Source organism: Protopterus annectens, chromosome 2.part0 (assembly GCF_019279795.1).
Source record: "Protopterus annectens isolate FY-2018-M chromosome 2.part0, PAN1.0, whole genome shotgun sequence".
Taxonomy (NCBI): domain Eukaryota; kingdom Metazoa; phylum Chordata; order Ceratodontiformes; family Protopteridae; genus Protopterus; species Protopterus annectens.
In genome coordinates this window covers 418,127,595-418,154,125 of record NC_056728.1, presented here as the reverse complement: position 1 = coordinate 418,154,125, position 26,531 = coordinate 418,127,595, and the positions used below count along the sequence as shown (strand labels likewise).

At 45.4% G+C, this 26,531-nt stretch overlaps 1 protein-coding gene across 2 annotated transcripts in view; it reads right to left on the bottom strand.

Annotated features, from left to right (window-relative positions):
• The window catches only part of LOC122793112 (proprotein convertase subtilisin/kexin type 5-like), a 3,326,953-nt gene that overhangs the window by 2,818,879 nt on the left and 481,543 nt on the right, over positions 1 to 26,531 (bottom strand). The window lies entirely within an intron of this gene.

Sequence of the window (26,531 nt, the reverse complement as noted above, 5' to 3'; positions counted from 1 at the left end):
GATGACTTTCAATGTGCCTGGCAGAAGAAACTCTTGAAAGGCTTCTATTGCCAAGTAAACTGCCCTTAATTCTTTTAGACTGATGTGGTTCTTTCTTTCTGGAATGGACCATTCCCCTTGCACCTTGTGCTGGATGTTGGTACTGTGAAGGATAGCCCCCCCAACCTAGATTTGATGCATCTGTGTAAAGATGCTGTTTGGGTTGAGGAATCTGTAAGTCCACCCCCTAATTGTGGGGGGTCGTAGAGATCCACCAGGTGAGTTCCCTTTTTAAACACAGAAGAAGAGGAAGACTTGTTTCCAAGGGATGAACATGTTGGTTCCAAGAATTTCTCAATGCCCACTGAAACTTCCTCATGTGCATCCTGGCTACAGGGATCATGGGGATCAAGGAAGCCATGAATCCCGGGATTCTCAGGAATTCTTTGGCTGAGATACATGGTGGTGGTAGGAGGGTTTGGAACAATTGGGTGAGCAATTCCCCTTTCTGGGCAGGGACAAAGACTGAAAGTCTGTCCTTATCCCGCACCCCAGGAAAACAAGATCTTGTGAGGGAGTCATTTGGGACTTCATGTGGTTCGCAGTGAAACCTGTATTTTGCAAAATCCTGCAAACCCAGTTCAGAGTAAGAGAATCCTGGTGTAGGATCAAGAGATCATCTAAGTAAGGGTAAATGTGTATGCCCTGTAGTCTGCAGAATGCAATGACTGGGGCTAGACATTTGGTGAATACTCTTGGGATTGTGGTGAGTCTAAAGGGCAAGGCAGACATCTGAAAATGTGATGAACCCACTGAGAAATGAAGAATTTCCAGTGAGTGGGATGGATAGGGATGTGAAGGTAAGCATCCTTCAGGTTCAGGGAGGCCATGAAGGCTTTCTGAGGAATAAGAGGAAGAAGGTGCTGTAATGTGAGCATTTTGAAGGTAGGCACCTTGAGGAAGAGATTGAGGAAAGATAAGTCGAGAATGGGTCTCCAAGGACCATCTTTTCTTGGAACCAAAGACATCCTGGAGTAAAACCCATTGGCTACTTGATTCTCGAGTACTGCTTCTATAGTGCCCTGAGAGAGGAGTTCTCAGGATGGTAGAGGAAGCTGACTGGGTGGAGGTTGGGGAATTCCCTGGAATTGTGGACATTCCCACAAAGTCATGAAGTATCCTCTCTCGATGATGGAAAGCACACATCTAGCTGTGGTAATTTTCAGCCAGGAGGGTAGGGAAAGGGTTAAGTGTAGGGAGAAGGGGGTGGAGGTGGATAAGGGAAGAGAGTCACAGAGGAGGAGCTATATCTGGGTATGGCTGCCTCCGAAAGGATGAAGGTGTTGAGGTGGATGAAAATCTAGGAGTGGATTGTTTCCTAGGTTGTCTTCATCCCCTGGAATGATTAACAGAGGAATGGGAGGACTGCCTATTAATGAAGTTGGGTTTTTGGAGGATAGTATCCTATAGAATCTGGGAACTGGTGACACCAATAGATTCTGCAAGTCTTTCCCTTTTTCCTGCAGTGACTTAAGTAGTTCTGCAGAGGTAGCTCCAAAGAGTGCTGAATTATCCAAAGGAGCATCTAACAATTTTGCTTGGACATCCAAGGGCAAAAGTTTGAGTCACAACCATGAGAACCTCCTTAATAAAGAACTAAATGCAGCCGATTTGGAAGAAACTTCAACAGCATCATAGCTGCACTTGACTGAGTGTCTAGTCACATGGGATACCGTGTTCAGATGAATGTCCAGCTGAGCCTGAACTGGGTGAGTCAGGCATGTCAGACAGCAGAGTTGAGGCACTGGTCAGGGAGTCTAGAGCAAATTTGGCCATATGAGTTTGATAGTTAATTGCTCTTATGGCCAAGGTGGAAGAAGTATACATCATCTTCCCTAACCTATCCATAGATTTACTATCCTTATCAGTGGGGAAAAAGAGAAGAAGAAAGTAGCTGCCTAGACTTGTCAGCTGAAACTGCAAGAACACCAAGATATGCTGGTGGATTCTTAAAAAGATAAAGTTCCTTTGTAGACACCTTTTAAAATCTGTCTGGTCTCTTATTAGCAGGATGCTGTGACTCTGGAATGGAAAGCAGCTAAGAAGGCATCCTGGAAAGCTGGTAGTAAAGAAGGAACTGCAGATGGTGAGGGCTCCTCCATCTGCAGGTGTTCAAAATATCTCTTCTTGGTCTCAGAAATATTTGAGGCCTCCCACTTAAAATGCTGCCTAAGTAGGGAAATAGTATCCCCAAAAGAGAAATCTTCTCCTGGGGAGTCAGGAGCAAAATCCTTAGGGGATTCAATCTAGGAACAATATGTCAGGGATTCATGTGAGGAGGAAGAGTCTTCCTCATATTCTTCCTGTGAAACAAGTGGTTGGCCTGACTAGGGAATCTGGGTTTGTAGTACCTGAAAGGCCTTGAATAAAGACTGGGAAAAGGTCTCCACAAGCTGGAGTAGGATCTTCAGCCCTATGCTTTTCCTTCTGTTTCCTTTATAAAGAGGTGGAAGGAGCAGGAAAGTACAGTTGTGTGCACTTACTATAAATGTAGATGTTCGACTGTATTCACTGTTGTGGTCATCACACTTGGGTTATCTGCCTGCAGGTAGCCCTCAGTCGTCCCAAATACCAGAGACTTAGTATTTCTGCATCGGATGCTCTCACTCCAGGACTAACGTCAGGTCGTCAGGGTTATAAAAACAGGTAGCTGACGCCATTACATCAGTTTTTCTTGCTCCAAATGTCAAGAGCCCCCCCAATAGGGAGCTAAGTTATGGTGGGGGAAAAACACCACCAGTAAAAAGTAAACACCAATACCCCTGAAAGGGGGGTGTAGTAAAAGGCATAGAGAGTTTAGAGAGAAAAAGAGAGAAAACCAGGGGGCTGGGGGGAGGGAAACCTAGACTGCAACAGTGAATACATTTGAACATCTATATTTATAGCAAGTGTACACAACTGTACTATGTTCTTCGTGTTTCACTGTTGCAGTCATTACACTTGGGTAGAGTCCCACAGCTGAAGAAGGGTGGAGACAGTCAAGAAGAGTTAGGGTGGCTAGAATGCCTTGCAGGACTGCTGTTGCAAAACCTGCACTGGATTTGGAAAAGATAGGCAGGTGGTAATATTTGGTGAAGGTGCGTACATAACTCCAAGTAGCAGCTTCCAGGATGTCCCTGGCAGGGACTCCCCTGAGGAATGCTGTAGATGTAGAAGTTGCCCTAGTGAAATGTGTTCTGACCCCCTGAGGGGTTGGTTTCCCACGGTGCTTGTAGCAGAAATGGATGCAATGTGCTATTCATTTGGAAACTGTTTGCTTTGAAATGGCCTTGCCCTCTGCCCTTGTTGCAAAGCTGACTAGTAACGGGTCAGATTTTCTGAAGGGCTAAGTCCTATCAAGGTAGAATCTGAGCTGTCTGTGCACGTCCAAGGAGTGCAGGATCCTTTCCCTTTTATTTTGAGGATTAGGGAAGAAGGTAGGCAAATGGATAGATTGGTTGAGAGACACACTGGACACCACTTTAGGCATAAAGGAAGGGTTAGTCCTGAGGGGAACCCTGTCAGCATGGAAGATAATGAAGGGTTCCACAGCCATAAGTGCTTTTAGCTCAGACACTCTTCTAGCTGTAGTAATGGCCAGAAGCAAGGCTGTTTTCCAAGAGATGAATTTTAACTCTGCTGATGCTGCAGACTCAAAGGGGGGTAAGCGTGAGCTTTTCCAGTACAAAGTTAAGGTCCCAAAGCAGGGGTGGGTGCTCTCCTTGGTGGCCACAAGTTGTTTTCCCCTCTCAGGAACTGTCTGAAAAGAGGGTGAGAGAAGAGAGGTGGTTCAGTGTTGTAATCAGCCAAAATGGCAGAGGCATGGATCTTAATGGAGGAGAAGGATAGGCCTCTGTGGAGTAGATCTGCTAAGTAATCCAGGATTAGAGGCAGGGAAGGCAGAGTTGTGTCCTCTCCTTTAGACTGAATCCAGGAGCAGTACCTTTTCCACTTATCAGCATAGGATTTCCTTGTACTGGGTCTCCTGGCTTCAAGGATGACGTCCAGCACCTGCTTACTTAGGCTAGTTAATGGGGGAGAATTCAAGAAATAAGTCAAGGTGCAAGATTTAGGGTTTGTATTTGCGGATGCAAGATTTGTCCCCCCTGCTGAGAGAGCAGAGTTGGGTTCTGGTGTAGGTGCCAGGGTGGCACCGGTGACAGGCTTCACAGGAATGGGTACCATTGTTTGCATGGCCACTCCGGGGCAATCAGAATTGTCCTTGGTCTGTCCTATCTTATCTTGAGCAATACTCTTGGGAGGAGGGGCAGAGGGGGAAAGGCACAGATTGACAGATTTATCCACTGGAAGGATAGGGCATCCACTTTCCAGGCCCTGCTGTGAGGTGTCCTGGTGCAGAATCTTCTGAGCTGGTGATTGCAGTGGGAGGCAAAGAGATCCACCTCTGGGGTCCCCCATTTCTGAATCAGACGGTTGAAGGTGCATGGCTCTAGTTGCCAATCGTGTGGGTTGAGGAGATTTCTGCTTAAATCGTCTGTCAGTGAGTTTTGTTTGCCTGGCAGGAACTGAGCTTGCACATGTACCTACAAGTCCAAAGCCATGTTCCACAGGGCCACGGCTAGCTTGCATAGTGGGTTCCCCTCTGCTTGTTGATGTACCACATAACTGTGGTGTTGTTTGCTTTTATTAGCAGGTGTCCTACTGAGAGTAGGGATCTGAAAGCTGTCACAGCATGCTGCACAGCTAGCATCTCTTTCTGGTTGATGTGCAGATGCATTTGACTTGGGCTCCAGTGGCACCTGAATGCACTTGCCATCCATGTGTGCCTCCCAGCCATAGTCTAATGCGTCTGTGGTTAGGGTCTGGATGGCATGGGGTTGGATAAAGGGCAGTCCCTTATTGTGGTTGCATGCTGCTGCCCACCAAAGAAACTCCGTCCTTAGACAGGGTATTATGGGAATGACAGTTTCCTGGTCCTGAGAATGATGGCACCAAAGACATTTTAAGTACTACATAAGTTTCCTCATATGCAGTCTGGCATATGGCATTAGTAGGATGCATGAAGCCATGAACCCTAGGCCCTGCAGGATTTTCCTTATGGATAGCTGGGTTCTGGTGGTCATTTGAGTAAAATAGCCTGTCAGATAGGCTTGTTTTTCCTGGAGTGAGGAATGCCATCTGGGATGCTGTGTCCAAGCTTGCTCCCAGAAATACAATCTTTTGACTGGGAACTAGTTTTGATTTCTTTTCATTGATGGTGTACCCCGGGGAGGTTAGACTTTTTTTTACAAATGTCAGGTGCTGCAACAGCATTTCCTGACTGCCTGCCTAAATCAGGAAGTCATCCAAGTACGGGTAAATCTGAATATTTCTCTGTCTGCAGAAGCAATGGCTGGAGCTAGGCTTTTTGTGAATACTCTGGGAGCAGTGGATAAGCCAAAGGGAAGTGCAGAGAAAGTACAGTTTTGTACCTACCATAAATGTAGATGTTCGAGTGTTCACACTGCTGCAGTCGTCACACTTGGGTTATCCTACTGTCAGGCGGTCCCGCAGTCGGCCAGAGTTCCAAAGTCTTGGTCCGGCGTCGGTTGCTGTCACTTCTTCCCTGACGTCAGTGTGCCAGGGGTATATAATAAGCAGCCGATGCCATTTTCTTCAGTTTTTCTTGCCCCAGATGTCAGGTGCCCCCAAGTAGGTAGGCAATACATATTGCTAATCAAAAATATACATATAAAATAAAAAATACCTTCAGTTACCAGCAAATACACCCCAAAGGTTGTATAGGATAGAATGGTATAGATAAGTCCAGTTAGTTCAGAGGGGATGGAGGGAGGGTAACCTGGACTGCAGCAGTGTGAACACTCGAACATCTACATTTATGGTAGGTACAAAACTGTACTATGTTCATCATGTTACACTGCTGCAGTCATCACACTTGGGTAGAATCCCAAAGCTAAGGTTGGGTGGCTGGTCTATAAAGAGTTAGGATTGGCTATGAGGCCCTGCAGAACTGCAGTGGCAAATCCTGCTCTGGATTTAGAGTAAAGAGGCAGGAGGTAATGCTTGTTAAAGGTGTGCACTGAACTCCAAGTTGCAACCTCCAACGTTTCCTTGGTAGGTACTTCACTGAGAAAGGCTGTTGAAGTGGCTGTTGCCCTGGTGGAATGTGGCCTAATGTTATCAGGGACTGATTTTCCATGCTGTGTGTAGCAGTACTGAATACAGTGTCCTATCCATTTGGATATAGTCTGCTTTGAGATAGCCTTGCCCTGTGATCCTGCAGCATATGCTACAAACAGTTGTTCAGTTTTCCTGAAAGCTTTTGTTTTGTCCAAGTAGAAGCGTAGCTGCCTGTGTATGTCCAAAGAATGCAGAAGTTTCTCCCCTTTATTCTGGGGGTTTGGATAAAAAGTTGGCAAATGGATGGTTTGGTTAAGAGCCACACTAGATACCACCTTTGGCATAAAGGTAGGGTTTGTCCTTAAAGATACCCTGTCCTGAAGAAAAATTATAAAAGGTTCCACTGCCATTAATGCCTGTAGCTCTGAGACTCTTCATGCTGAAGTTACTGGCAGGAGCAGAGCTGTTTTCCATGATAAAAATTTTAGCTTGGCTGTATTGGCTGGCTCAAAAGGTGGTAGGGGGTCAGTTTTTCCAAAATGAAATTGAGGTCCCAAGTTGGTGTTGGTGCTGTCTGGGGTGGTCTTATGTTTTTAAACCCTCTGAGGTACTGCTTTAGCAAAGGATGAGAGAATAAAGGAGGATCCATGTTGTAATGTGCTGAAATGGCAGAGGCGTGGATCTTAACTGATGAAAAGGATAGGCCTCTGTCCAGCATCTCAGTTAAGTATTGTAAAATCTGAGGAATGTTTGGAACAAGAGGGTCAAGGCTTTGAGCCTGGTTCCAGGCGCAGAATCTCTTCCATTTTTCTGAGTAAGCTATCCTGGTGCTAGGCCTCCTGGCCTCCAAAATGACATCCATAACAGCTTTAGAGAGAGGTGTTGCCTGTTTGACTAAAGTATCTGCCATGCGGCCAAGTTTAGGGTTTTGAGCTGACTGTGCAGGATCTGATTGTTTTGTTGAGTCAGAAGGTGTGGAACTTGGGGCAAAATCCATGGTGGGCCCTGAGCCAAGTTCCTTAAGATAGGGTACCAGTGCTGGCGTGGCCAGTCTGGAGCAATCAGGATCATCTGTGGTTTTTCTTGACTGGCTTTTAGGAGTACTTTTGAAAGGAGAGGCAGTGGTGGGAAGGCATAAACTTTTAGGTTTTTCCAGCTGAACAGAAGAGCATCCACTTTCCATGCTTGTTTGTGATAAGTCCTTGTGCAGAATTTTTGTAGTTGACAATTCAGTGGGGAGGCAAAAAGATCCATGTCTGGGCATCCCCATTTTTGCGTTATCATGCTGAAGATTTGTGGATTCAATTTCCATTCGTGAGGGTCCATGATATTTCTGCTTAGGTCGTCTGCCAGAGTATTTTTCTTTCCTGGCAGGAATTGTGCTTGCAGGTGAACTTGGTACGTTAGAGCTGTGTTCCACAAGGTCATGGCTTGCCTGCATAGGGGATAAGAATGAGTGTCCTCTTGCTTGTTTATGTACCACATTACTGTGGTGTTGTCTGTCTTTAGTAATAGTTGTCCTGGATGTAGAAGGTCCTTGAAAGCTGTTAGGGCATTTTGAACAGCCAACATCTCTTTTTGATTGATGTGAAGATGCATTTGGTCTGTGGTCCACTTGCCCTGAATGCATTTTCCTGCCATGTGTGCTCCCCAGGCATAATCCAAAGCATCTGTTGTTAAGAGTTTGCCTGGCTGTGGGTTGGGTAAAAGGCTGACCCTTGTTTAGGTGACAGGCCTGTGCCCACCATCGAAACTCCTGTTGTAGGCAGGGAATCATTGGTATTACTGCTTCTAAACTGTGAGAGTGTTGAGTCCAAACACTTTTTAGGTACCATTGTAATTTCCTCATATGCAGTCTGGCATATGGTATTAGTAGTATGCAGGATGCCATGAATCCCAGGGCCTGCAGAATTTTTCTTGCAGGGAGTTGGGACTTTTTCGCCAGTAATTGAAAATATTGAGTTAGTTGAACTTGTTTGTCTGGCGTGAGGTAAGCCATCTGGGTCATTGTATTTAAGCTGGCACCCATGAATATAATCTGTTGTGAGGGCACTAGTTTTGACTTCTTTTCGTTTACTGTGTACCCTAGAGAAATTAGCAACTTTTTCACAAATGCCAGATGCTGTAGAAGAATGTCCTTTGTCTCTGCTTGAATGAGGCAGTCATCCAGGTATGGATATATTTGAATTCCTTTTTGTTTGCAAAATGCAATTACTGGTGCCAGGCGCTTTGTGAAGACCCTGGGCGCAGTAGATAAGCCAAAGGGCAGTGCAGAGACTTGGTAGTGCATTGTACCACCTTTGAATCTGAGGTATCTTCTGCAATTTTGTCTGATAGGGACATGCAGGTATGCCTCTTTGAGGTCCAGAGTAACATGCCAAGCCTTTTTGCCCAGCATGGGTAGAAGCTGCTGTAATGTCAACATTTTGAATTTCGGAATATCCAGGTAAGTATTCAGAATTGAAAGGTCTAGTATGGGCCTCCAGACTTTGTCCTTTCTGGGGACCAGGAAGAGTCTTGAGTAAAATCCTTGCCCTTGTTCCTGTTGTGGTACTTTTTGAATCGCTCTCATGTCCATGAGGGCTGAAATTTGTTTTTGTGCCTCTGCCCATTGATTTTGTGGCAGGTCTGGCATTACTTTTAGCTTTGGTAAAGTATGAAAGTGGAATCTGTAACCTTGAGACACAATATTCAGAACCCATTTGTCTTGGGTGATTGTTTGCCAGTTTTGAGAAAAAAGTGCTAGTTTTCCCCCTAAGGGGGCTTCCAAAAGGGACGTGCTTGGCGTACGAAGAGGAAAGTCATTGTGACTGTTTCCTGTAAGGTTGAGACTTGTCTTCACCTCCTTTTGGGGTTGAGGTGCCCCACTGTCGTTGTCTGTTTGAGCCTTGGGGTTGAGATCTGCCTCTTGGGCGTCTGTATCTGCCTCTCTGTGGCCTCTCTGACACTGGAAAGGACCAATTCTTTATTGGCCAATTTCTGCTAAACCGAGGTGGCTGTACCTGTAAGAAATCCTTGACTGTTTGCATAGATTTAGCTTTATCCTCCATTTTCTTTAACACCTCTTCTGCCTTAACACCAAACAATGTATCATGCTGTAAAGGAGCATCCAATAATTTTACCTTAACATGATCACGTAAACTCTGTTCTTTTACCCAAGCATGTCTTCGAATAACAGAACCTGTAACTGCGGCTCTACAAGAGGCCTCTAAAGAATCAAAACCACATTGCAGAGTATGTTTTCCCACCTGTTCAACGGCATGCAATAAATCCTGCATTTCTTTACAATCAGGACCTTCTGAGTTTGCAAGCATTTTCTGTTTTAACTGAGCCATTAAATATTGTTGGTACTTAAGCATGTGAAACTGGCAATTTAAAGCTCTTACTGCTAAAGTTGCAGACGTGTATACTTTCTTCCCCCATCAATACAAAGCTCTGGAATCTCTGTCAGAGGGTACTGGATTTTTTGCAATGGAAGCCTTAACCCCTTTTGGACCCTGGGAAATAGTTTCTAGATCAGCAGACGGGTTTTTGTAAAGAAACTTGAGAGTCAGGGACTCTATAATACCTATCTGGCTTGGCTGGAGAAGGGGGCAAAGAGTCAGGAGATAAGCTGGATTCAGAGAACACATCATCCACAATATCTAGCACAGGCGGAATAGCCAGGGGCCTGTGCTGAGGCAATAAAAGGAAATCCCTGAGCCTTTTCTTGGATTCTGAGTAATCCTGACTTTCCCAATGGAAATACTCTCTCATGGTATGTAAAGTTTCCCCAAAAGAATAATCCTTAGGAGGAGAGGCTGAAGGGATAGATTCTTCAGCATTAGAGTCCTCATAGGGGGGTAGAGAGTATCCCTGGTCTGAAGAGGAATCAGAGGAAATGGAAACCTGATCAGAGGAGTCATAGTCTGTATCCTGCCTAGGCCTTTTCTCAAGAGGAGGATGGGAACCCCTGATTAGAGTAATGAGGTCTTCGGCCATTTTAAGCATCTGTTTCTTAGGCATGGAGGACTGTCCAGGAGAATGCTGTACTTGCTTCTTTGTCTTTAATGGTACCTTTGTCTTGGCTGTTGCTTTAATGGTAAGTTGTGAAGGTCTGAAAACACCCTTAGAAGCTGATGCCTGCTCAGCGGCTCCAGACCCATCTGAGGGATTAGTTTCCATAGGCCCAATACCTTGAGTTTCCAGAGGCCTAGATGTTTCCACATGGGAGTCGGAAGCGGCCTGTGGCTCTGAGGCAGCAGGTGTCAGGGGCTGCGAAAGCGCCTCACTGAGAACTGGCGACTGGCCTAGAAGAGGTGTCGTCGTCGGTTTTGGACCTCGGATGCCTGTCTTTATCCTTGTCCTTGCGCTTTTTCGGTATTGAGGTCGTCGGCTGATCCAACGGCATGGTATAATTGAACCTTCGGCCAAAGTAGTGTAAAGCAAAATCAAAACATCTTTTTATAGTACGTTTGTTAAATCTAGCACAAAACCGACAGCTAGTGACGTCGTGATCAGGGCCTAGGCATGGAATACAGTAAGAGTGGAAGTCCTTATGAGGTATTTGCTTCCCACAAAAAATACAATTATTAACCTTTTCTGACATCGGTCTGAGGCAAGAAAAAAGGCTTCCCCAATGGGGTACTTAGCTTTATTGAAGACTTTGGATCTGAAATTCGACTTCGGAAATCTCAGGAGTCGGCTGACCGGCACTTGCGAACTGCTTCTGCTTCGGGCATCGCGCGGCAAGAAAGACTGAAGAAAATGGCGTTGGATGCTTATTATATACCCCTGGCACACTGACGTCAGGGAAGAAGCGACAGCAACTGATGCCGGACCAAGACTTTGGAACTCTGGCCAACTGCGGGACTGCCTGATGGCAGGATAACCCTAGTGTGATGACTGCAGCAGTGTAACACGATGAACATCTGATAATGCATAGATCCTGCCCCGAAGCATCGATATTTTCTGCATGACTCCCTTATAGGGATGTGCAGATAGGCTTCTTTTAAGTCTAGGGTGACTAACCAGGCATCCTTGGCTAGCATGGGTAGAACCTGCTGCAGGGTGAGCATTTTGAGTTTTGGTACCACCAGGAAGGTGTTGAGAATTGAAAGATCTAGGATTGGGCGCCAAGTGCCCTCTTTTCTGGGTACCAGGAAAAGTCTGGAATAGAATCCTTCAGCTATCTGTTCCGCAGGAACCAGTTGAATTGCCCTTATAGAGAGCAGGGATTGGACTTGGTTTTGAGCCTTTGCCCACTGGTTTAGAGGGAGGTCTGGGAACCCTTTTGGGGTTGGCAGGGAGTGGAAGTAAACTTTTTACCCCTGGGATACAATGTTGAGGACCCAACGGTCTTTGGTAATGGGAATCCATTTTTTTGCATGAAGGACAAGTTTTCCTCCTAGGGGCACAAGCAGTTGGCCAGAGGAGTGGGGTGGAGTTGAGAAGTCATTGGGAATTCTTTCCAAAACGGGGTGGTTTAGCACTCCCTGCTTTAAAGGTGGAGGCAATCCATTGCTTAGATCTCTGCATACCCTGAGACTGTAGTCTGGGGGGGGGGGTCTGTTTCCCCCTGGGTCTAGTTTGAGATGGCCTTGAGGGGGCTGGAAAGGACCAGTGTTATGCTTACTTGAATCTAGGAGGCTGTACTTGCAAGAATTATTTGACTGTCTACATAGATTTAACTTTTTCTTCCATCTTTTTAAGAACCTCTTCTGCTTTAGTGCCAAACAGACTGTCCTTGTTCAAAGGAGCGTCTAGTAACTTGGATTTGACATGATCTAGCAAGGTCTGCTCCTTAAGCCAAGCATGCCTTCTCAGTACAGAACCAGCGACTGCTGCCCTGCAAGATGCTTCAAGGGCATCAAAGCCACACTGTAATGTATGCTTGCTGACTTGGCTTGCAGAATGCATAAGCTCTTGCAATTCTTTATTTTCTGCAAAGTCTGTAAAGGTAGCTATTTTTTGCTTAAGTTCCATAATATGTTGTTGGTACTTCAGCATCTGAAATTGACAATTTAAAGTCCTAATGGCAAGAGTTGCAGAGGTATATACTTTCTTACCCCATCTGTCCAAAGCTCTGGATTCCCTGTGCGAAAGGGTCGGATTCTTAGATGTAGTTGCCTTGATACCTTTAGGCTCCTGGGAAATGGTATGTGGGTCAGCAGTAGGAATTTTGAAAATAAATTTGTGAGAGTCAGGTAATCTGTAGTACCTGTCTGGTTTCCTAGGGGCAGGAGGTAAAGTATCAGGATTAAGACTGGATTCCATAAAGACATCAACAACAACTTCCAGGTCTGGAGGTATTGCTAAAGGTCTGTGTTGTGGAAAGTCCAGAAATTCTCTGAGTCTCTTTTTGGACTAAGGATAGTCTTGGCATTCCCAGTGGAAATGCTCTCGTAAAGTATGTAAGTTTTCACCAAAAGAAAAATACTCTGGAGGAGAAGCAGAGTGAATGGATTCCTCTGCATTGGAATTCTCATAAGCAAATAAGGACATGTCTTCATAATCAGAAACCTCAGAGTCGTCAGACTCTTGGTCTGTTGAAGCTGCTGGGAACTGGTTTCTTTCTCTCTTAGCAGGGGAAGGCTGACTTCCCCTAATCAACATAATAAGGTCATCTGCCATTCTATGTATTTTATTTTGTGGCAGAGAAGCAGGTGCATGTGCTTTGGTCATCAGTTTTCCTGACCTATCGCAAACTCTTGGCCTTAGAAACTTGGTAGTTTTAGACAGAACTGAAGCAGTCGCTTTGTGTCAAACATCGGTAGTACGAAGTACTTCCTCAGAAGCGGGTGCCTGCTCAGCAGCTCCAGACCCATCCAAGGTAGAGACATCCACCAGTTCAATAGTCGAAGAAGAGTCTCGTGGCATACCGGACTCTGAACGGGTCTTGGTAGAGGCCTGCAAATCCAGTGAAGTGGGCATCAGGGGCTGCAAAAGTGCCTGAGTACCGGCGAACTGGTGACTAGCTTAACAGAAGCGTCGTTGGCAGCTCTGAACCTGTGCGGTCTGTCTCTGTCTTTATCCTTACATTTTTTCAGAATATCAGTAGTCGGATGGCTTACTGAAGCCATTTCGGAATACGGAGATTAAGAACGAAAGTATTTAGCGACAATAAGGGCCCGACGATGAATGGTTTGGGAGTTGAACAAGGCACAAAACCAACAGCGAGGTACGTCGTGGTCTGGGCCTAGACAGGTGACGCAGTAAGAATGAAAATCTCGGTGTGGCATTTGCTTTCCACAGGCAAGACAATTAACGTTTTCTGACATCGGTTAGAGCAAGAAAAAAGGATCCCCAATGGGGTACTTAGCGTTAGAAGACTTCAGGATGATTCAATTCGTAAAACAAAACTCAGGTAGTGGCCGACCGGCACTTGCAAACTGCTTCTGCTTTGGGCTCCTCGGCAAGAAAGACTGGTGTAATGGGGTTAAGCTGCCTGTTATTATAACCCTGATGTCAGTCCTGGAGTGAAGGCATCCGATGCAGAAATACTAAGTCTCTGGTACTCGGGCCGACTGAGGGCTACCTGCAGGCATATAAAACTCAACAGTGAAACACGACGAACATCAGCAGTAGACCTGGGTGCTGACGTTGGAATGGATGGCAAGGGAGTAGAAGGCCTCTCAGATGCCACGAGCAGTGGTTCTCTCTCACCATCAGGAGCTGATGGTTGTAAAGCATCAGCGGGCCCACTCGGGATAACTGCTGCACCGGCTTCTATTCTGGTTCCTGGTAACTGGGAAGTATCCGAAGTCCGGAGAGATCCTGGGCCAACACTCACCTCGAGGCTCTTACGGGATTCCTGAGGTGCAGCTTGGACATCGGGCCTAACTTTTTTAGCCTTCTTCCTCGGCGGCTCGTCAGAGGTGCCTGCTCCGCCTTCCATCTCAGATGCTAAGTGTCGAGTCGCTGATTCTCCAAATAGAGATTTAAAGCCAACAAATGGCTTCTAAGGCTTTTAGGGACAAATGACTGACATATCACAGATTTGTAGTCATGACCTGCCCCTAAACAAAATAAACACTGATCGTGCATGTCCTTATTTGGAATTTGTCTTCCACAAGTGCACATTCCCTTCCTATATGACATGTGTCTGAAACAGGTAAAGAAACAAGCAAAAAACTCACAAGGATACTTATATGAATGCAGATGGCCAGGAGAGATAATTGAAAACAGATGGCCAAAGTCAAACAAACGCCATGTCTGAAACACACTGCAGCAGAAAAGTTCTGAATTGAGTACATGCAGACATCACAGATACAGCCAGAGTCAGTTTATGGCTATTGCATGCAATGCCACACACGTACCCCTGCTTTCAAGACTTTGGTATACTGGCCAGATGTCTGGTGCTGCAGGCAGCAACTCCCTAAGGTGAAGAATACTGCAACATGATAATAGAAGGACATACACAGTTTGAAGAGTAAGCATCCAAAAAGAAGGGATCTAGAGAAAGCTGTTGAGCTAGGCGAGATCCAAAATAGGTCTCCAACCGCTATGCTTTCAAGGAACCAGGAACATCCTGGAATAAAAAAACCTCTTCCCACTTGGGAAGGGGGGGACAGGTTGAATGGTTCCTTGGTTCCACAGGGACCTTAGAACTTGTGGGAAATGAGGAAGCTACTTTAGAGGAGTTTGAGGAATCTCTGAAAAAGGAAGAAGAGATTTCCATATCATGAAGTAGTCCTGACGGATGACAGAAAGAACCAAAAAGTACGAAGTGACGAGATGCCAATTTGGAAGACAAAGGGAGAGCTGAAGGGACAAATAACCTACTCTAAAAGAAGGTGGGGGGGTGAACTGTCAAGAGAAGTAGGCTTATCAGATAAGGGCATATTCTGTGGCACAGAAATCTGTGAAGCCTTAGCAGAGGGGGCCTGCTTCCCACCCTTCCTACCTTAGAGGGCTGGCGGGGTTGCCTATGAACAAAAGCAGACCAAGAAGGATAATTTCTTTGAAACTTCAGGATAGAAAAGACAAAAAGACTTTTGAGGTCTTGCAAGGCTTTCCCTTTCTCTTGCAGAGACTTAAACATGATGGCAGCAGCAGTACCAAAAATATGTGTCGATTATCCAAAGGAGCATCCAACTACTTGGCCTTAATGTCCTCAGGTAGAGGCTGGAGATGAAGCTGAGAATAACACCTCATGGTGGACCCAACAGCCGCAGCCCTAGAAGAGGGGTCAGCGGCATCATAGCTACACTTAAGGGGTGAGCCACTTGAGAAGCAGAACCTAAAAAAAGAAAAGGCAGAGGATTTGCCTTCAGAATTGGGGAGGGCAGAGATAACCTGACCATTCAAGGCCAGAGTATACTTGGTCACGTGGGTCTGGTATTTCACAATCTAAAGGCCAAAGTAGAATCAGTGTAAACTTTCTTGCCAATGCTCTCCTTATCAGAAGACAAAAGTTTAGAAAGTTTGTTAGAAGAGACTGACACCACAGCAGGACCAGCAGGAGGACATTTAAATAAAAATTGACAATCCTCAAGAATCTTATAGAACCTATCAAATTTCTTAGGAATAGGAGGCTGAGAATCAGGAGACTTGAAAGCAAAGAAAGCATCTAACAAGGCAGCCAACCACAGAAGGATCAGCCGATGGTTTAGGAGTATCCATATGCAGCAACTCATATTTACTCTGAATATCAGACACTTGAGAAAAATCCCACTTAAAGAATTCCATCATCCTAGCAATTGTGTCCCCAAAGGGCAACTCCTTGAAAGGAGACTCACGGCTAATAGACTTCTCTTCATCAGAACCATAAGCCAAAGGTGAAGGCATCTGTGAAGAACAGGACAAAGACCTCTCACCAGACACTGAATCCTCATCCAAGGAATCTGGTTCCCTAAACCATTTAGAAGGGGTAGAGGCCCAAGGAGGAGCAGGAAGTGAAACCCCTTGAGACTGTTTTAGGGCCATTAAGGCAGAAAACAAGCCCTGAGTAAACTCTTGCCATTTCCTTTGAGGATTCATAGGACTCCCTGAAACATGCTTCACTTTTTGTCTTTCCTAAGAAGCGACATCAGCCCTAACAAATACCAGGGATTTTGATAAGAGAACCCAGAACTTCCTCTCTGATCAATATCTGTGGAATGCCTCTATGACTCTATAAGACAATCAATTGCAGATCCCCCTTGACATCCAGAGCAGATGCCTGAAAAGCCTCAGAGGACATGTGAAAAGACAGATCCATGTCAGCCTCCAGTGGGGTCATGGCAGAGGAATCTGATGCAGACGCTGAATGGCATACTACTTGCTTCTAGAGGGACTCCAGTGCAGGCTAAACAGCTAAAGAATCCGGCCAAGACTTCTTGGCCTTCTTTTTACCTAGTGGGAGTATCTTGGGGGATAAAAGGATTATGCATTGGTACCCTGTGATAACTGTTTAAGCAGTTGGTTTTCAAGATAAATGGCCAAGGAAGACAAACGGCTTCCAAGTGTCTAAGGCACAAATGCCTTACAGATACTTCAGAGGTATGGTTGTGGGAAGCACCGAAAGACACCAGTCCTTATAGATCCTTATAGAGAATCTGCCTCCCACACTGACATTTTTGGAATCTATATTCCCCCTGATGACAATATACACAAACTCGAATCCATCTTACAATGGACTATGAAAAACCTCCCCCAAGAGCCATCATACTAGGGGGATTTTAATATTAATTGGTACTCCTGCAACTCTGAGCATACAACTAATCATATCACCCTCCACGGTTTCACTCAGTTAATTCAAACCACAACAAGGACTGATAAAGTAAATGAAAGGAATCAGTCCTTGAATGGATTCTCACTAACTACCCCATTTGTTCCTATAATACGGGTACACTCCCAGACACTTTCAGCGATCAACTCCCAACGTACGTTATCTGCTGTCATGCTAATCCTGCAAAAAACCCCATCTAGTCATCAAATCCGAAATACTAAAAATTTCAGGCCTCAAGACTTAATATCATCCCTCAAAACCCTACCCCCTAGACAGTGCAGTCAATTACTTCAACTCAACCTTTTTAAACATCCTCAATAGCACGGCTCCTATCAGAACAGTAAGAACAAAATCTAATTACTCTCCCTGGCTCTCTAAGCAAACAAAAGCACTCCTAAAAGAAAGAGAAAAAGCATGGTACATATGGACCCACAATAAAACAGTAAATCACCAGAGGCACCTCCAACTAAGAAACAAATAAAAAAGCCAAATAAGACTAGACAAAAAGAATTACTATACCAACATACAAATCTAGGTACAAAATGAACCCTCAAAAATTCTGGTCTGCAATAAACAAAATACTGCAATCAGGACAAACTAGGACCCCCAACCAACCTGTAACCTCACAGAAAATATTGCCACCCACTTTAACAAATAATTCATTGAATCCATCACAGTCCTTACAGGCAAAAACTGCCCACCACCACCACCTAAGCTTGCTTCACTACTACATAAAAACAACACTTTCACGCTACAACCAGTCCCAACCCACACCATCCTCCAATACTTACTCAAGCTAAAGCCTACAACTCTAGCAGGAGACAACCTCCCCAATGAATATCTAAAAATGGCAGCCAAAGCCATCTTACCCAGCTTCCCTGCTAATCAACTGTTCCACATCTGAACAGCACATCCCCACCCTCTGAAAAACTGCACACATCATACCGCTACACAAAGTCAGACCTCCCAAAGATTTTTCTATATTAAACCATCTCCTAGATAATAAACTCCTCATCAATACCCAGCATAGCTTCCACCCCAACCATAGCACCACCACAGCCCTAATTAACTTCACTAACACTATCAATCAGCATGGAAGCAAACTACTTGGTATCATCTATTTTCTAGATGTATCGAAAGCTTTTGACACAGCCTCTCACAATAAACTGTTAACCACTATGATGAGCTCAACCTAAATTACTCCACTCTAGCCTGGTTCCAGGACTACCTCAATGATTGTCAACACGCTCTCTGGTGGAATAATGTCTTATCGCCTCTATTACCGGTAACCCTGGGTGTGCCTCAAGAGTCCATCCTCGGCCCTCTTCATTTTAACCTGTTTACCAACAACCTCCACACTGCCACATCTCAAGCTACACAGAACCAGTATGCAGATGACTCTACCCTAATCAGGTCTGCCCCACCCCTCCTGGAACTCCAAAACAAAACCCAAAAATCCTTTAATACTACCAAAACAAGGCTGGCAGATGCTCAATTAATCCTCAACCCAAATAAACTAAAAAAGAAGTTATGCCTTACCATAACTTTCCATCTGTGTTGTTCATCTTCTTTCATTCATCATTGATGGGTTCGGTTCCAAGCCCTCGGAACAGAGTCGGCCTATTACCAACCTCGCGCCAGCCAAAAACTCTTGAGCTAAGCTTCTACCTACAATGCCCTTCTCCCTGTTATCTCAGATCGAGTTTGCCCGTGCTATACCAGAAAAGCAGAGGCCCATTCTAAGTAAATGCCCTAAGACACCACTTGGACCCAAAATATCCACCAGAAGCCTTTGGAGGGGGAAGGAGGGTGGAAAGTGATGAATGAAAGAAGCTGAACACAGATGGAATGTTATGGTAAGACATAACTTCTTTATCTGATGTTGTTAATCTTCTTTCCATTCATCACTGATGGGACAAAATCTCAAGCTACTTTGAGACACATGGGTGGCCCTTATGGAAGAATGTTCCTGAGTACTGTTGAGCCGAAGGTAGCTCTCCCTCTGGAGACCACATCCAATTTGTAATGATTGATGAAAGTGTAGGGTTTAGCCCAAGTGGCTGCTACGCAAATGTCATCCATAGAAGCCATGGAATGGAAAGCTACAGATCTAGTGGAATGGGCTTTAACCAGTGGCATAGGTTCTTTTGTGGAAGAGTAAGAGAAGCGTATGCAGTCCCTTAGATATTTTGATAAAGTAACCTTGGATACAGAATTTCCCATTCTAGGTCCAGAAAAAGAAATGAAAAGCTTGTCAGACTTGCACATAATTATGGTTCTGTCTAAATAGAATCTCAGTTGTCTGTGTACATCCAAGGAATGTAGGGAGTACTCTCCTTTATTAGAAAAATTCGGAAAGAACACTGGTAGGTCAATGGACTGATTGATGGAGAAGTCAGAAACAACCTTGGAGAAGACAGATGGATTCATCCGGAGTGATACTCTATCCTTGTGAAAGACCAAATAGGGTCTTTTGATGCACAATGCCTGTAGCTCCGAAACCCACCTGGCTGACATGATGGCTATCAAGAACAAGGATTTCCTGGACAAAAATTTCAGGTTACTCTTTGCAGCGGGTTCAAAGGGGGGTTGTGTCAAATACTATAGAACCAACGTGAGGTTCCATGGCTCTATAGGCTGTCTGGCTGGAGGCCTGATGTGAGAAACTCCTTTGAGAAAGGTTTTACATAAATGTAGTGAGATGAGAGGCATACCAGCCAGCCCATTATGGTAATTTGAAATTGCAGTCAGATGTACTCGTATGGTAGAGGCTGCGGCACCCTCTTCAAAAAACAAGTACTGCAAAACCGCTGTGACCGGAGATGAATATGAATCTAGCATGTTATCCTTTGACCAGAGAAAACCTCTTCCATTTGTCTTGATGCACAGTCTTCTGGTGGATGGTTTATGAGAGGCCAGGATAATATCCCGAACAGATGAGGTGAGATAAACCTGCCTGGCAACTAATGGAAGTGGAGAAGCCAAACTGTCAGCTTGAGAATGGACAGATTGGGGTGGCTCAAATTTTGAGCAATCAGGTATGAAAGAGGGTCCAGAATCCATGGAGGGTATACCAGATGAGGCTGAAGGAAGGGGGAACCAAACTTGTTGAGGCCAAAAAGGGGCTATGAGAATCACTTTGCATTTCAACCAATGAGCTTTCTTTAATAACTGTGGAATCAGAGGAATGGGGGGATAAGCATAAAGAAGTCCTGTGGGCCAATTGTGAATCAGAGTGTCCCTCAGAGACTGCCCCTTTGGGGGAATAGGGAAAAATAGCTGCTGCACTTGTTCGATGGAGAGGCGAAAAGGTCTTAGTACAGCAGGCCCTAGCAGCCAAAAATTTCTGCCCCCACATCAGGATTGATGGACCACTCGTGGGGCAGGAGAATACATCTGCTCAACTTGTCCACAATCACATTGGAGCTCCCTCCCCAGGACATGCTTTGTTATCAGAAAGCAGCTGCAAGCTATTGCCCACTGCCAAATCCTCATGGTATCTCAACACAAGGGGTAGGAACTGGTTCCTCTTTGCTTGTTGATAAACCAGACTGACATATTGTCTGACTGAATTGCAACTGTCCCAGAAGGAAGAACCGGATGGAATGCCTGCAACGCTAACAGCACCGCTCTCAGTTCTAGAATGCTGATATGCAGGTTGGTCTCCAAAGTGAACCATATGCCTTGGACAGTCTTTCCCTGGAAATGGCCCCCCCACTTGATCACAGAAGCATCCCTGGTCACAACGGCCTTGGACTGAGGGGACTGGAATGGGCGGCTCCAAAGTTCTGTGTTTGGCCTTATCCACCAAAGAAGGTCCTGCTTGCAGGAGTTGGTTATCTGGATCTGGGAATGTAGAGGGTGATGCTTCAAGAACCACTGAGAAAAAAGAAGCCACTGGAGAACTCGCATTTGCAGCTTGGCAAGAGGCACTATTGGGATTGAAGCTGCCATGGATCCTAGGGCCAGAAGAACATCTCTTGCTGAAACTTTGTTTTGACAGCGTATCATCCGGAGTTGAAGCCTCAATCTCTGGAGTCTGAGTTGGGAGTGACACCAGGCAGGATCTGGTGTTGAAGACTGCTCCGATGAATTCTATCTGCTGGGTAGGGACCAGGTTTGACTTCTCCCAGTGCACAGTTATCCTCAAAATATCTGCCAGAGAAAGTGTGTATTGTAGGGTTGTTACCAGAAGATGCTTGGTGGGGGCGGTGAAGAGCCAATCGTCCAAATATGGAAACAGCTGGAATCCTTGCAGTCTCAAGTGAGCTGCAACCCTTGCCATACACTTTGTGAACACTCTGGGGGCTGTACAGAAACTGAATGGCAGGCCACGAAACTGGTAATTATTGGCTCCTAGCCGGAAGTGAAGCAGATTCCTGGAGCGCTTGTCCATTTTGATGTGGTAATATGCATCCTGGAGATCTATCGAGCACATCCAATCACCCTCCCTTAGAAAAGGGGAGGATGGACTTAACCATGACCATCTGGAACTTGGTTTGGCCAACAGACTTGTTCAAGCTGCTGAGATCCAGAATGAGTCTCCAGTCCCCTGTCTTTTTTGGCACCAAAAAGAATCTTTAGTAAAATTCGGATCCACATTGGTCTTGTGGGACTGTTGGATGACTCTTTTTTTGGCATAGCTTTTCTACTTCTGAAGCTGCCTTTTCCCTCTGACTGGGTGGAATGTCGAGAAGTTTTATTGGAAGTTTTAGATAAGCAATAAGGGGAATGGTGTAACCTCTGCTCTGCACCCAACGATTGGTGGTAAGAGTGCCAGGCAGCTTGGTGCAGAGAGAAATGACCCCCGACTGCTTCCACAGGCAAGCAATCGGGCAGCTCCTCAGGAGCACTGGTAAGACTGTCAGAGAAAGAGTCTCTGGAGCCTTGGTTATGTGGACCCCCTCTGCCTCGATAGAGGCATCTTCTGGAGTTGTTACTACCCTCTGCCTCTGGGGGTATCATTGCCACGTGCGGCATGGAAAGGATCCTGAGCTTTTTGTGCCACATCTTCCCACTCCTCTGGTTCCTGGAAAAGGAATGTTGAGGGTTGAAAAAAACTAAGGCCTACGGCAGATAGGGTCTTCCCATCCTGTTCGCACCTGGCTAGCGTGTCCTTCACTTTGAAGCCAAAAAGGGAAGATGCTTCGATGGGAGCATTCAGAAAGGAAGACTTGAAGGGATCTGCGAGGTTACAAATGCGCATCCAAGCATGACACCTCATAACTATGCCTGAAACCGCAGCTCTATCCATCCCTTTGGTTACATGTGAAAGCAACCTCATGGAAGAGTTGGAGATTGAATCCAGGGTAGCAAGCTGCGAGACAACTTTGTCCCGTACCTCGCCAGACACCTGTCTTGCGAGTGTTCCAGAGAGTTCTGAGATGAAGTCTCTTTGGAGCCCCGTAAAATGTACCAAATAGTTCAGGGACCGAATGACAAATTTCGCTGAGGAAAAGACTCACTTCCCCAATCTGTCCATGGCCCGGGACAACCTGTTGGACAGATGGTCAGCAGGACTTTCTTCAGCCAGATCATTTTTTGTGGCCGCTGCCACCACCACAGCATCAACTGGTAACTCTCTGCATCAGTGTGGGTTCTTTTTGGGAGGGGAAAGAATTTTGTCAGGTCTCTGAGGGATCACCTCAATAGAGTCAGAATTCTTCCATGCGCGTTGCACTACGAGCTGGACTAGCTCTTCGGCAGGGTGGGGTCACCCACAAGGTAGATGGCCAGGCACAGAAAGCTTGCAGGAACAGGGACTCCTCAGAGGAAGGGTTGGATGGCTTACAGTCACCCCTCTGCTTTAATATTTCAAGGATGTCTCCAAAGGAGACATCATCAGGAGGTGACCGTGGGGACCCTTCACCATCATAGTAATCCATGTCTTATATTAGAGACTCAAAAAACAAACACCAACTCTCCAAAAGACGAAACAAAACTCTCAGTAGAAAACCACTTTAATATAAGGAGCAGAGCTTTCGGAATCAATCCTTCATCAATACTAAAATTACAAATGCAATTGCACAATATATATAGGTCTAAAAAGTCACATGACTTATTTCAAACATCAGATAGACAATGTAACATGTATTTAAAGCTCATATAAAGCAACATATATAACAATATATACAGAAAATAGGTTTAAAAAAATATGTTTAAAAACATGTTTAGAAAACATATGTAAAAAACATATATTATACAAGTATCAAGTAAAAAACAACAAACAATAAACCTCATGATCTAGATTTGCTCAACTTGGCCAAAACTGATTTGAGACTAACCATACTATTTAAACCAGGGGCTACATCACTTGCTAACCTAACTATCCAGCTATATTATATTAGAGACTCCTCAGGCGAGTCATTGTGGTTCCTCTTGTACGATCTCTTCCATGGGGGGTCCTCGGTGGGGGTTTCCGAGAAGGACTCGGAAGAGTGGGTACCCTGAACTGGGGTTTCCTGCGGCTTCCCTTCCCGGTGTCCCTGGGAGGTGAGTCCATGGCAGCTGTAGCTCAGGAGGAGAAAACTGGGGTTCCAACATCATCAGAATGCTTCCGGAAGCGAGAGCCCTCTCCATCACATGGAAAGTAGGCCCGCCCAAAGAGGGGTGGGACCCCGGAACAGAGAAGAATAACCTCGGAACCAGGGTCACAGCCCGGTCTGTTGAACCCACTCCCGAGGATGGAGCCTCAAGCCGGATCGGTGCAGATGAGGCTACTGGCACAGAGGATGGAACCGAAGGACCACCCGAAACTGTCCCCTGAACCGAGGAGCCTGCCGCCCAATCACGAGATTGAGGAAGGACTGGTTCAGCAGGAACTGAGGATGAAAGGTACAGACCCAGGGCCTCAATGAGGTCCACTACAGGCACCTAGGCGGGGGGGTTCTGAGAAGGACATTAGAGCAGAAGGCTTCAGAACTGGGATGGCCGAAGGAGGAGAATAGGATGGAGTACGTGGAGAAGTCAACCCAAGTTCTGCCGAAGGATGGGTCTTGGAAGGCATGGGTATCCCCCTGGCTGCCAACAGCTGATTCACAAGACGCACCACATCAAGTTCTTAAAGGCTTCTGGTGGATCTAGTGGATACTCCAGATGGAGTCAGGTCGGTCTAAGAATGGGCTATACAATTGACCTAAGAACGGGTCTTTGGATGGAGAGTATTGGGTCCATGGTGCGTGATCTGCCAGTACCAATGTCTCGAGTTTAGAGACAGGAACTAGTCGGGTCAAATCCAGTGTTGCTGTAATAGAGCTCGGTGCCAAAGGGACACTCGGAGCTGAAACAGGCGGTTCAATCATCACTGCAGAGACAGGCATCGAAGGCGTGCACTGTGCCGAAATGGCCACAGGTGTCAAAGTTGTAGCAGGCGAGGTCTACAGTCAGTGCTGGAGGTAGTATTGGAGCGGGCACTGATATAGCAATAGTCGAAGTACTCAGAGCAGACAAGGACGGTGCGCCAAGGAGGCAGATTTATGCTCAGAGGATAACTTTTGAATTTTAGGTTTCACAGACTTCTCCTGGTCACCCGTGGGTGAAGAGGGAACCGAGTGGGGCCTTTTCTTAACTTTCATAGGAGGGATTGAGACCTCCATCGCAGAAAGGGCCTCCGAAAAGGGAGATTTAAGCAGTCTGTTCAGAATTAGTTTATTCTTGCGCTTGTTCAGAGTGTGCTGGCTGAAACTTTGGCAAATCCCACAGGGAGGCTGCACTGAAAGGTGTCACTATTAGGTAGTTTACCATTACACTAGGTACAGAGTTTGAAAACTGATGTACCTTTCTTAACAGACATCTTGAGAAGTAAACAACAATTCAAAACTTCAGAAAAAGTGAAACTCTAATTTCCTAAGTCAAAAAAGATTTAAACACACACAGAATATATTAATAAACCCAATAGCAAAACACACTAAGTAGAGTAAAAAAAAACAGGGAAGGAATACCACAAGGTTAGGGCCGTACCAGCAATGGTACTTAAAAAGGTTACCAATGGGTAGAAAAAGAGAGAAATATATCTAAAAGTACTGTAATTTGACAGGAAAAAGACTATAGCTCACAAATTTTTAGGAAGAAACAAGTTTTACACACAAAATATGAAAAATGTTTCCACTTATCTGAGAGCTCAGCTGAAACTCCGCTTTATGGCTAGGCAGCAAACGAGATCTGAGGTAACAGGGAGAAGGCCATTGTGGGTAGAAGCTTAGCTTGAGAGTTTTTGGCTGGTGCGAGCTTGGTAATAGGCAGACTCGGTTCCAAGGGTTCAGAAACAAACCCATCAGTGATGAATGGAAAGAAGATTAACATCAGATCTCATGCTTTACCACCCCACTAAAACCGCAAACCACCACTCCTCTTGCTTTAAAGTTATGTCTAGCAACAAAACAAAGATTGAACCAGGCCCATCCACCACGTTACTCAGAGTTATTACAGATCAAAATCTCAGATTTGACATACAGACTGCCCAAACAATAAAAAAGTCCATAAGAAATTAGGAACCTTACACAGATGCAAAAATTACCTGATCAAAAACTTCAAAACCATTACAGCCAGGAACCATCTTCTATCAACACTACTGTATGCATCACCTAATCTTACCAACCTTAGCAAATCAGATCTAGCCAAGCGAGATATATGCTATAACGAGATAGAAAAATTTGCTAACGACTCCCCTCATAGAACACACCACTGCCAGACCCTAAATCAGCTACCTTGGTTAGGATTACCCAATCAGCTCACCCTCTACCAACTCACCATGGCCCATCAAATGTTCTATGAACCTGAAAAAACAGCAGCCCTCGGAGGCAGAGCCTAATGTCTAACTGAAAGCAGCAAATCTTTTGAGCTCCACATATTCATACTAGAAATAACAGGAAAATCTTATTATAATCAAATAATTCTTGATAAATCTTATATGAGAAACTCTTAGCAATAGAACCACCAATTTTGAAGAAGAAATTTTGAAATTTTCCTGTCAAATAAACCTGAAGACTAAAGTACAGTTTTGTACCTACCATAAATGTAGATGTCTGATAGGTATGCATCTGCAGTCCTTACATATGGGTTGTCCTACCTCAGGCAGCCCTTCGGTCGGCCGGATTCCAAAGTCTGGGTCCGGCGTCGGCTGACGTCGCCCTCTCCCCGTCAGAGCGTCTGGGGTATAAAAGCGTCAGCCGACGCCATCTTCCTCAGTTTTTCTTGCCCCAGATGCCCTCTAAGGAAGGCTAAATTTGGAGAGATGCAAAAAATTCCAAACATGCACAGTAATATAAAACAAATACACCATAATAGATAACCCCAGCTAGCTGTAAGAGGGATAAGTACCCAGGAAATACCACAGAGGGGAAGGAGGGAGGGTAAACCTGACTGCAGATGCATACCTATCGGACATCTACATTTATGGTAGGTACAAAACTGTACTATGTCCTTCAAGGATGCATCTGCAGTCCTTACATATGGGTAGAATACCATAGCTAAACTGGGGGTAGTAGGATCTAAGAAAAGGATGGTGTAGCTAGAATGCCCTGCATGACTGCCGTAGCAAAACCTGCTCTGGATCTGGAATATAAGGGTAAGATATAATGCTTGGAAAATGTATGCACGGAGCTCCATGTAGCAGCTTCTAAAATGTCCTTGGTAGCCACCCCTCTTAAGAAGGCTGTGGAGGTGGCTGTGGCTCTGGCGGAATGAGGTCTAATGTTAGCTGGCACAGTTTTGCCATGAAAAGAGTAACAGAATCGAATGCAAT